We start from the raw sequence: 8767 nt of genomic DNA on the forward strand, positions 1-8767 counted from the left end.
CGGCCGCGACCGGGAGACTCATGGGCGGCGCACAATTGGCCCAGCGTCGTCCAGGGTAGGGGAGGGAATGGCCGGCAGGGATGTAGCTCAGTTGATAGAGCATGGCGTTTGCAACCCCAGGGTTGTGGGTTCGATTCCCACGGGGGGCCAGTATAAAAAATAAATAATGTATTCACTAACTGTAAGTCGCTCTGGATAAGAGCGTCTGCTAAATGACTAAAATGTAAAATGTAAAAATGACTAGCTATGACATTAGCTAATATGGTGGCAATGGTGTAGGCTGTGTGTAGCGGTTAGCGGTTATGATATGAAGGTTTGGTTTGGAAAGGTTTTTTCACCTGGTCACAAACAGCTGATGTGTTGTGCACTGAAGTCCACAAGCTAAGGGAGAAGATGAGAGAAGGAATTCTACAACGAGCAAAATTATCATGCTGTTTGTATGTGGCTGCTATGAAAGTGAACTGTGTTTGCTTGTGATCAGGAGTGTATTCATTCTGCCGATTCTGTTGAAAAACCTTTCTTAAATGGAAGCAAACGGAACGAAACTGGGATAAACATACCTGAATTTGTCCAATAGAAATGCTCTCATTTGCAACTTTTGGACTAATGATTACACCCTAGATCAGCTAGATGTAGGCAAGAGTGTGCAAGGTCTGTCACCTTGATTACTCAACATTTTCTCTCGACCTGTGCACCTACAATGTCAACTTTCACTCATAGGCTAGGTTGTCGCAATCTCATGTTAGGTATAGGAAAAATTTGAGTATCATGTAGTAGCCTAAATCTATTGATGTTACATTGAGCTGGGTGAATGGAATATGAATGACAGTGTTCCAATATGCTGTAATAGAAATAAGGCCATGCTCATAAAAACAATTATCGTCCTTCCTCATCTTAAACATTCCACAAGACTGTATGACCATATATGAACTTTACATAGTGGCAGTGGGGTGTATTTAGGCAATAATGTCATCATAGTGAAGGGTTAGGCTACATATTTTCTATTTTAGACTTTTCTGAATGTCCAAGCAGTAGACCCTTGTGGTTGTCAAACTCAGACTAACAGCCCAAGAATGCAGTTCAGCCTTTGTTTAAAAGGATGTCAAGAATGTGACCAATCAGTGGGTATTTATAGAAAAAGCAGACCAGGGCTGATAAATAAATCTACTAAGTCGCACGCCACCGGGGAAAAAAATGCATTTAATGTGCACGGCAGGTCACTAGGGGCGCGAGAATCCTGATTCTACATTAGGGAAGTTGGCCTAATTTGGGAAGATTACTGCAAAAGCATCGCTGGAATTCCTGGCCAGGGAATTTTGGGTGGCTTACAGTTTGCCACTTCTAGGGACAAGCAAGACCTCCATACCATGAATGCCAATGCTTTGGAAAAAAGTGGTTGACATTGTCATATGTCGTTTCCAATTTGACTTTGAAAGCAATTATGCCTGTAATCACTTTATGTGTGTCTGTGGGAGAGGAGTGTCCAGGAGCAAGGGCAGGTATGAATCAGCATGGTTCAATACAGTAGAGCAGTAGACCTTTAGCCTCTCCCCACACAGCACTGAAAATCTGACTAACTAAAAACGATCCTCTCTCTTCATACCAGGGGAAGTTATAGAATGGGCAATGTTGTACCAAAGCAAATAGCATAGGCCCATTTCAAAATTAACACCTAGACCCTGCTCCTTCGGTTTGATATCTGAAGAAAATGGGTAGGTGTGCTTTGCCTAAAAAAATGTCATTCGAGACCACTAGGTACGTAAGACAACTTTTAAGTAAAAGAAAGTGCATTATCCACTTCAAACACATTTTACATAAAAGTAGCAGCATCCAAAGGAACTACTGTACTGTAATATCCCTACATCTATAAAGCAGAATAGAGCAGTGCATCCCTTGAATACAACATGATGTAACTTTATACCACAATGTGAGGTATTCAGAACAGAAGTGACAGCTGAGTTGGTATATAAAATGTCTACATTCAAATCATATGTTATGTGTATGGATTTGAGTATGTAGTCTACTGTACACTATGACGGTATACTGTATGTTATTGGGGTATAAAGTTACTCTGCAGGGTTTGAAAAGGAATACTGCCAAGACATGCCATATCATTACTTAAGTGTCCTCATACAATACCGCTTCCTCTTCCTTGGTTCATGCATAATACATTATTCACATGCATTCAGGTTGAGTGTATGCAGTGAAGTTAATGGCCATGACAAGTAATATATGATATTTGGTTTTAGGTACATACAAATTCATTACAAGCTGCACTGATAATCAATCACAAATCATAGCTACCTCTCCCATCGATGTAGAAGAAGAGGATTTCCTGACGTGTCGAGGCTCCTCCAGAGATGGTTGCTCTGCAGCCTGTTGAGCCCGTTGACCCAACTTTGCAACCTGAAAATCATATTTCAAGTCGATTCAAATGATCTTAAAATGACACGAACATGGTTGTAAACTCTCAAGCATTAGCTAGGAAATGACTTTTTTAGATACAATTGCTGGCTTTATGGTAGCCCAAGAATGTACTCTTAAGGAGTGTATGCGAATAGTCCATCTTGCCTAATCGTGAATTGATTCTCAATTGCGATGCGGTTCTAGAAACATAAAGCCCTTTACTTTCAGTGGCAGGTATCCTAGCGCTTAAGAGCGTTGGGCCAGTAACCAGAAGGTTGCTGGTTCGAATCCCCTAGGTGCTAAAATCTGTCAATGTGGCCTTAAGCATGGCACTTAACCCTAATTGTAAGTCGCTCTGGATAAGCACATCTGCTAAATAAAAGAACATTTAAAATGTCTTTCACATCAAAATAATGTTTTAACTGGCAACACAGTTGCAGCCAACAGTATTTTTCAGTTACAACACGTTTCTGGCAGTCTTATTCTGTTACAAGGAGCATGCTAGCCTTTGATTATGACTCTCAGTTCCATTCCATTACACATAAAAGTCATTGGACGAAGGCATCTTCTTTAGTGGGGAGCTCGGTCTGAACATTAACACGCATCGCTTGAGTTATGGTTTTGGAAGCATAAGGACCTTATCTTTCATATGGGGGAGAAATAATTTTCAAAAAACAAAAAGTTAAATTGATACACATCTTTATAGGGTTAGGGTTTCCACACTGCCATATTTCCATGTTACAGCGCTTGTTTACAGAAAACAGAGTGGACTACCTGTGCTAATTAGCTATCTGAAGACAGACACCACAAAGGTGTTGTCACTGAAAAATACTGTCGGCTGCAACTGTATTTAAACCGGTTAAAACAGTGTACCGTAAGTGTGTATTTTGCATTTGTGACATTATTATGATGTGATATGAAAGGTATAGAGGGATTTATGTTTCTAAACGGCAATTGAGAATCATTTCACGTTTAGATGGAGTATTTGGCTGTTTTGGCTTCCAGAGTCAATTCGCCTTTTAAACAGAACATGTAAGGTCCTTGGACTAAGGAGTACAGTAACATTAGCCTACTTTAGTCCTATAGGAACATGTTAGATCATTAGCACAGGTGGTAACCTCTGTCTTCCATAAACACACGCTGTAACATGAATATATGGCCGTGTGGGAACACACTAACCCTAACTGTCTTGTTTTGTATGCTTTGTACAAAATAATAAACTGCAGGACGACAGGATATTTATAAACGTAGCTCTTTATTAACTAGCTATAACTGGCATGTTCATGTGTCTCCGGCCATGATCATCTTTAGAATGACCTTACCACCTGGGTGGTCTTAACCAATCATAGCACAGTATGATATGACAGTAGAATGCATCCAATTACAATTCAGTATGCAGACACATATGAATATTACATCCCCCTTCTTTAAAAAAAAGAAAAATACGTAGAACAACAAAGCGTTTATTTTGAATACATGCTCTGTAGTTTGAACTCGAGGTAAGTAACCATTTAAACTGCACCAACTGCATCAACATAACAGACTGAAACAATGATTCAGCATACTGTTATTTTTAGAACAAATATTTCTCAGCAACTCAGCTTTTCACTGTAGCATTGACATCTCAACATATCAAACAAATATAATACCAAAGCATTTCAAAGCAATTTGACTTTGAAAGCAATTATGCCTGTAATCACTTTATGTGTGTCTGTGGGAGAGGAGTGTCCAGGAGCAAGGGCAGGTATGAATCAGCATGGTTCAATACAGTAGAGCAGTAGACCTTTAGCCTCTCCCCACACAGCACTGAAAATCTGACTAACTAAAAACGATCCTCTCTCTTCATACCAGGGGAAGTTATAGAATGGGCAATGTTGTACCAAAGCAAATAGCATAGGCCCATTTCAAAATTAACACCTAGACCCTGCTCCTTCGGTTTGATATCTGAAGAAAATGGGTAGGTGTGCTTTGCCTAAAAAAATGTCATTCGAGACCACTAGGTACGTAAGACAACTTTTAAGTAAAAGAAAGTGCATTATCCACTTCAAACACATTTTACATAAAAGTAGCAGCATCCAAAGGAACTACTGTACTGTAATATCCCTACATCTATAAAGCAGAATAGAGCAGTGCATCCCTTGAATACAACATGATGTAACTTTATACCACAATGTGAGGTATTCAGAACAGAAGTGACAGCTGAGTTGGTATATAAAATGTCTACATTCAAATCATATGTTATGTGTATGGATTTGAGTATGTAGTCTACTGTACACTATGACGGTATACTGTATGTTATTGGGGTATAAAGTTACTCTGCAGGGTTTGAAAAGGAATACTGCCAAGACATGCCATATCATTACTTAAGTGTCCTCATACAATACCGCTTCCTCTTCCTTGGTTCATGCATAATACATTATTCACATGCATTCAGGTTGAGTGTATGCAGTGAAGTTAATGGCCATGACAAGTAATATATGATATTTGGTTTTAGGTACATACAAATTCATTACAAGCTGCACTGATAATCAATCACAAATCATAGCTACCTCTCCCATCGATGTAGAAGAAGAGGATTTCCTGACGTGTCGAGGCTCCTCCAGAGATGGTTGCTCTGCAGCCTGTTGAGCCCGTTGACCCAACTTTGCAACCTGAAAATCATATTTCAAGTCGATTCAAATGATCTTAAAATGACACGAACATGGTTGTAAACTCTCAAGCATTAGCTAGGAAATGACTTTTTTAGATACAATTGCTGGCTTTATGGTAGCCCAAGAATGTACTCTTAAGGAGTGTATGCGAATAGTCCATCTTGCCTAATCGTGAATTGATTCTCAATTGCGATGCGGTTCTAGAAACATAAAGCCCTTTACTTTCAGTGGCAGGTATCCTAGCGCTTAAGAGCGTTGGGCCAGTAACCAGAAGGTTGCTGGTTCGAATCCCCTAGGTGCTAAAATCTGTCAATGTGGCCTTAAGCATGGCACTTAACCCTAATTGTAAGTCGCTCTGGATAAGCACATCTGCTAAATAAAAGAACATTTAAAATGTCTTTCACATCAAAATAATGTTTTAACTGGCAACACAGTTGCAGCCAACAGTATTTTTCAGTTACAACACGTTTCTGGCAGTCTTATTCTGTTACAAGGAGCATGCTAGCCTTTGATTATGACTCTCAGTTCCATTCCATTACACATAAAAGTCATTGGACGAAGGCATCTTCTTTAGTGGGGAGCTCGGTCTGAACATTAACACGCATCGCTTGAGTTATGGTTTTGGAAGCATAAGGACCTTATCTTTCATATGGGGGAGAAATAATTTTCAAAAAACAAAAAGTTAAATTGATACACATCTTTATAGGGTTAGGGTTTCCACACTGCCATATTTCCATGTTACAGCGCTTGTTTACAGAAAACAGAGTGGACTACCTGTGCTAATTAGCTATCTGAAAACAGACACCACAAAGGTGTTGTCACTGAAAAATACTGTCGGCTGCAACTGTATTTAAACCGGTTAAAACAGTGTACCGTAAGTGTGTATTTTGCATTTGTGACATTATTATGATGTGATATGAAAGGTATAGAGGGATTTATGTTTCTAAACGGCAATTGAGAATCATTTCACGTTTAGATGGAGTATTTGGCTGTTTTGGCTTCCAGAGTCAATTCGCCTTTTAAACAGAACATGTAAGGTCCTTGGACTAAGGAGTACAGTAACATTAGCCTACTTTAGTCCTATAGGAACATGTTAGATCATTAGCACAGGTGGTAACCTCTGTCTTCCATAAACACACGCTGTAACATGAATATATGGCCGTGTGGGAACACACTAACCCTAACTGTCTTGTTTTGTATGCTTTGTACAAAATAATAAACTGCAGGACGACAGGATATTTATAAACGTAGCTCTTTATTAACTAGCTATAACTGGCATGTTCATGTGTCTCCGGCCATGATCATCTTTAGAATGACCTTACCACCTGGGTGGTCTTAACCAATCATAGCACAGTATGATATGACAGTAGAATGCATCCAATTACAATTCAGTATGCAGACACATATGAATATTACATCCCCCTTCTTTAAAAAAAAGAAAAATACGTAGAACAACAAAGCGTTTATTTTGAATACATGCTCTGTAGTTTGAACTCGAGGTAAGTAACCATTTAAACTGCACCAACTGCATCAACATAACAGACTGAAACAATGATTCAGCATACTGTTATTTTTAGAACAAATATTTCTCAGCAACTCAGCTTTTCACTGTAGCATTGACATCTCAACATATCAAACAAATATAATACCAAAGCATTTCAAGTTAACTTTTCAATAACAAGTTTACAGTCCGGAACTCTTTTAGGGCAGCGATCCGCCTACACCATTTTACATTTCACAGGTCTAGGACAGCTCTAGGCTTGACCTCTCTTCCTGACCTTGTGTGATATGAAGCTGAGTATGCTTCTGTGTCAGTCAACAGTTCTTGTGGTGTTGCAGGTCAGTATGGTGTATGTTGTGTTGTGTGTGTGTTTAGTCCATCCCGCTTCTCACACCATGTCTTGTTTTGTATGCTTTGTACAAAATAATAAAATGCAGGACGACAGGATATTTATAAACGTAGCTCTTTATTCATGTGTCTCCGGCCATGATCATCTTTAGAATGACCTTACCACCTGGGTGGTCTTAACCAATCATAGCACAGTATGATATGACAGTAGAATGCATCCAATTACAATTCAGTATGCTGACACATATGAGTATTACACTAACCATAATAAAGGTGTGTATCAATGTAACCTTTTTTTTTGGTGAAAATTATTTATCGCTGATATGAAAGATAAGGTCCTTATGCTTCCAAAACCGTACCGGCGCAAGCGATGCGTGTTCACGTTCAGATCAATCGTCAGGGCTCTTAACTAAATTTAGCCGGGAAGAAGATAGCTACTGTACCTTCTTCAGCGCTAAAGGTAGTTAGCTAGCGTCTGACTATGAATGGGGTAAGGTTAGCTTTATGGTAGTTAATTTATTATGCTTATTAATACTAGCTAGCTAGCTGCCTGGAAAAGCCAACATAAGCCTGGACAACAGAGAGATCGCAAGAAAGTTCAAGGTTTGCCATGTCATCCCAAACATTGCTAGCTACTTCTGTAAATACTCTGTATGCATACAAGTTGAAAGCGTAAATCACTCACATTCTTTACAACTCCACTGTCTCTGATGTTTAAGATTATCATCCATTTTTCCTTGCGTTGACAGATGTAGCTTGCAACTTCCTGGAGACCCGGAGCGTCACACAGCAACCATCTCCATGGTGACACCAATTAGGGGGCGTGGTGTTTGGTCCATGCTCGAGATGCATAGCGGTCTGGTAGAAGAACAACTGGCCTTAAACGTAGATATTACAAAAATACATTCATCATCATCAATTTAGCCAAGGCTGTCACAGTCATGTAAAGAGCCTGTATTAACTCTGTTATTATTAGCCTTACATGCCCTGTAGTCAAGGTTTGGTATAGCTCATTTGAGTTTATGGCAAATAAACTGCAGAGTTTATTTTTGTTAGTCAATGGGTAGTTGGGTGCATGCCAGCAACTGGACTGGAGGTCCAGTATTGTTTACTAGGATATTGCCAGTAGATGTTGATTCAAGCCCATTGGAACTGGCCATATATAGAGATGCTGATATGGAACCTCACACTGGAACTACACCAAATATTTCATACCAGTACGTTCATGTCATTCATGACCTGAAACATCATGCTACATCTCGATCAATTTTAGTGGTAGAGATTACTGAAATTATATTGTATAAATCATTGGAGAAACAACTTTAACAAAATTGAAGGACATAGGCACTTGTTGGACATATGCCTAAATGCCGCCTCAGACGCAATAACTCAAACTATCAGCATACAGGCTAATACAGGCTTATCAGAATCACCTTTATTCGCAAAGTACATTTACACATACCCAGAATTTGCCTTAGTGAGAAGGTGCTGCCAGCAATAGACAAGTCCACATACTGTAGACATCATACAGAATATACAATAGGCCTATCAAAACAGTAAACATAAAACATAAAACTCTGGAGTATAGGCTAGTTACAGTGGGAATATAAAATTTATAGAGGGGATATATCTATATAAGCAGAGGGAGGGATGATGCGGTGACATCACCCTCTGAATGGCACGCATAGACAATCCATGTCTCAATGCTTAAAAATCTGGTCTCTTTTTTTTTTTTTTTTTTACATTTAGCAGACGCTCTTATCCAGAGCGACTTACAGGAGCAATTAGGGTTAAGTGCCTTGCTCAAGGGCACATCGACAGATTTTTCACCTAGTCGGCTCAGGGAATAGAACCAGCGACC

At 39.4% G+C, this 8767-nt stretch overlaps 1 pseudogene across 1 annotated transcript in view; it reads right to left on the minus strand.

Moving 5' to 3' along the window:
• LOC311145515 (intraflagellar transport protein 43 homolog B-like) overlaps positions 1 to 7637 on the minus strand; it is a 28466-nt pseudogene extending 20829 nt beyond the window's left edge. Inside the window, exons 1-2 of the transcript in view lie at positions 7592 to 7637; positions 4956 to 5057 (exon numbers count right to left, since the gene is read on the minus strand). The product of the transcript in view is annotated as an intraflagellar transport protein 43 homolog B-like (transcript). The remainder of the gene's footprint in view (positions 1 to 4955; positions 5058 to 7591) is intronic.
• Between the last annotated feature and the right edge of the window lie 1130 nt (positions 7638 to 8767).

This window comes from Coregonus lavaretus (assembly GCF_964263955.1).
Source record: "Coregonus lavaretus genome assembly, chromosome: 18".
Classification (NCBI taxonomy): domain Eukaryota; kingdom Metazoa; phylum Chordata; class Actinopteri; order Salmoniformes; family Salmonidae; genus Coregonus; species Coregonus lavaretus.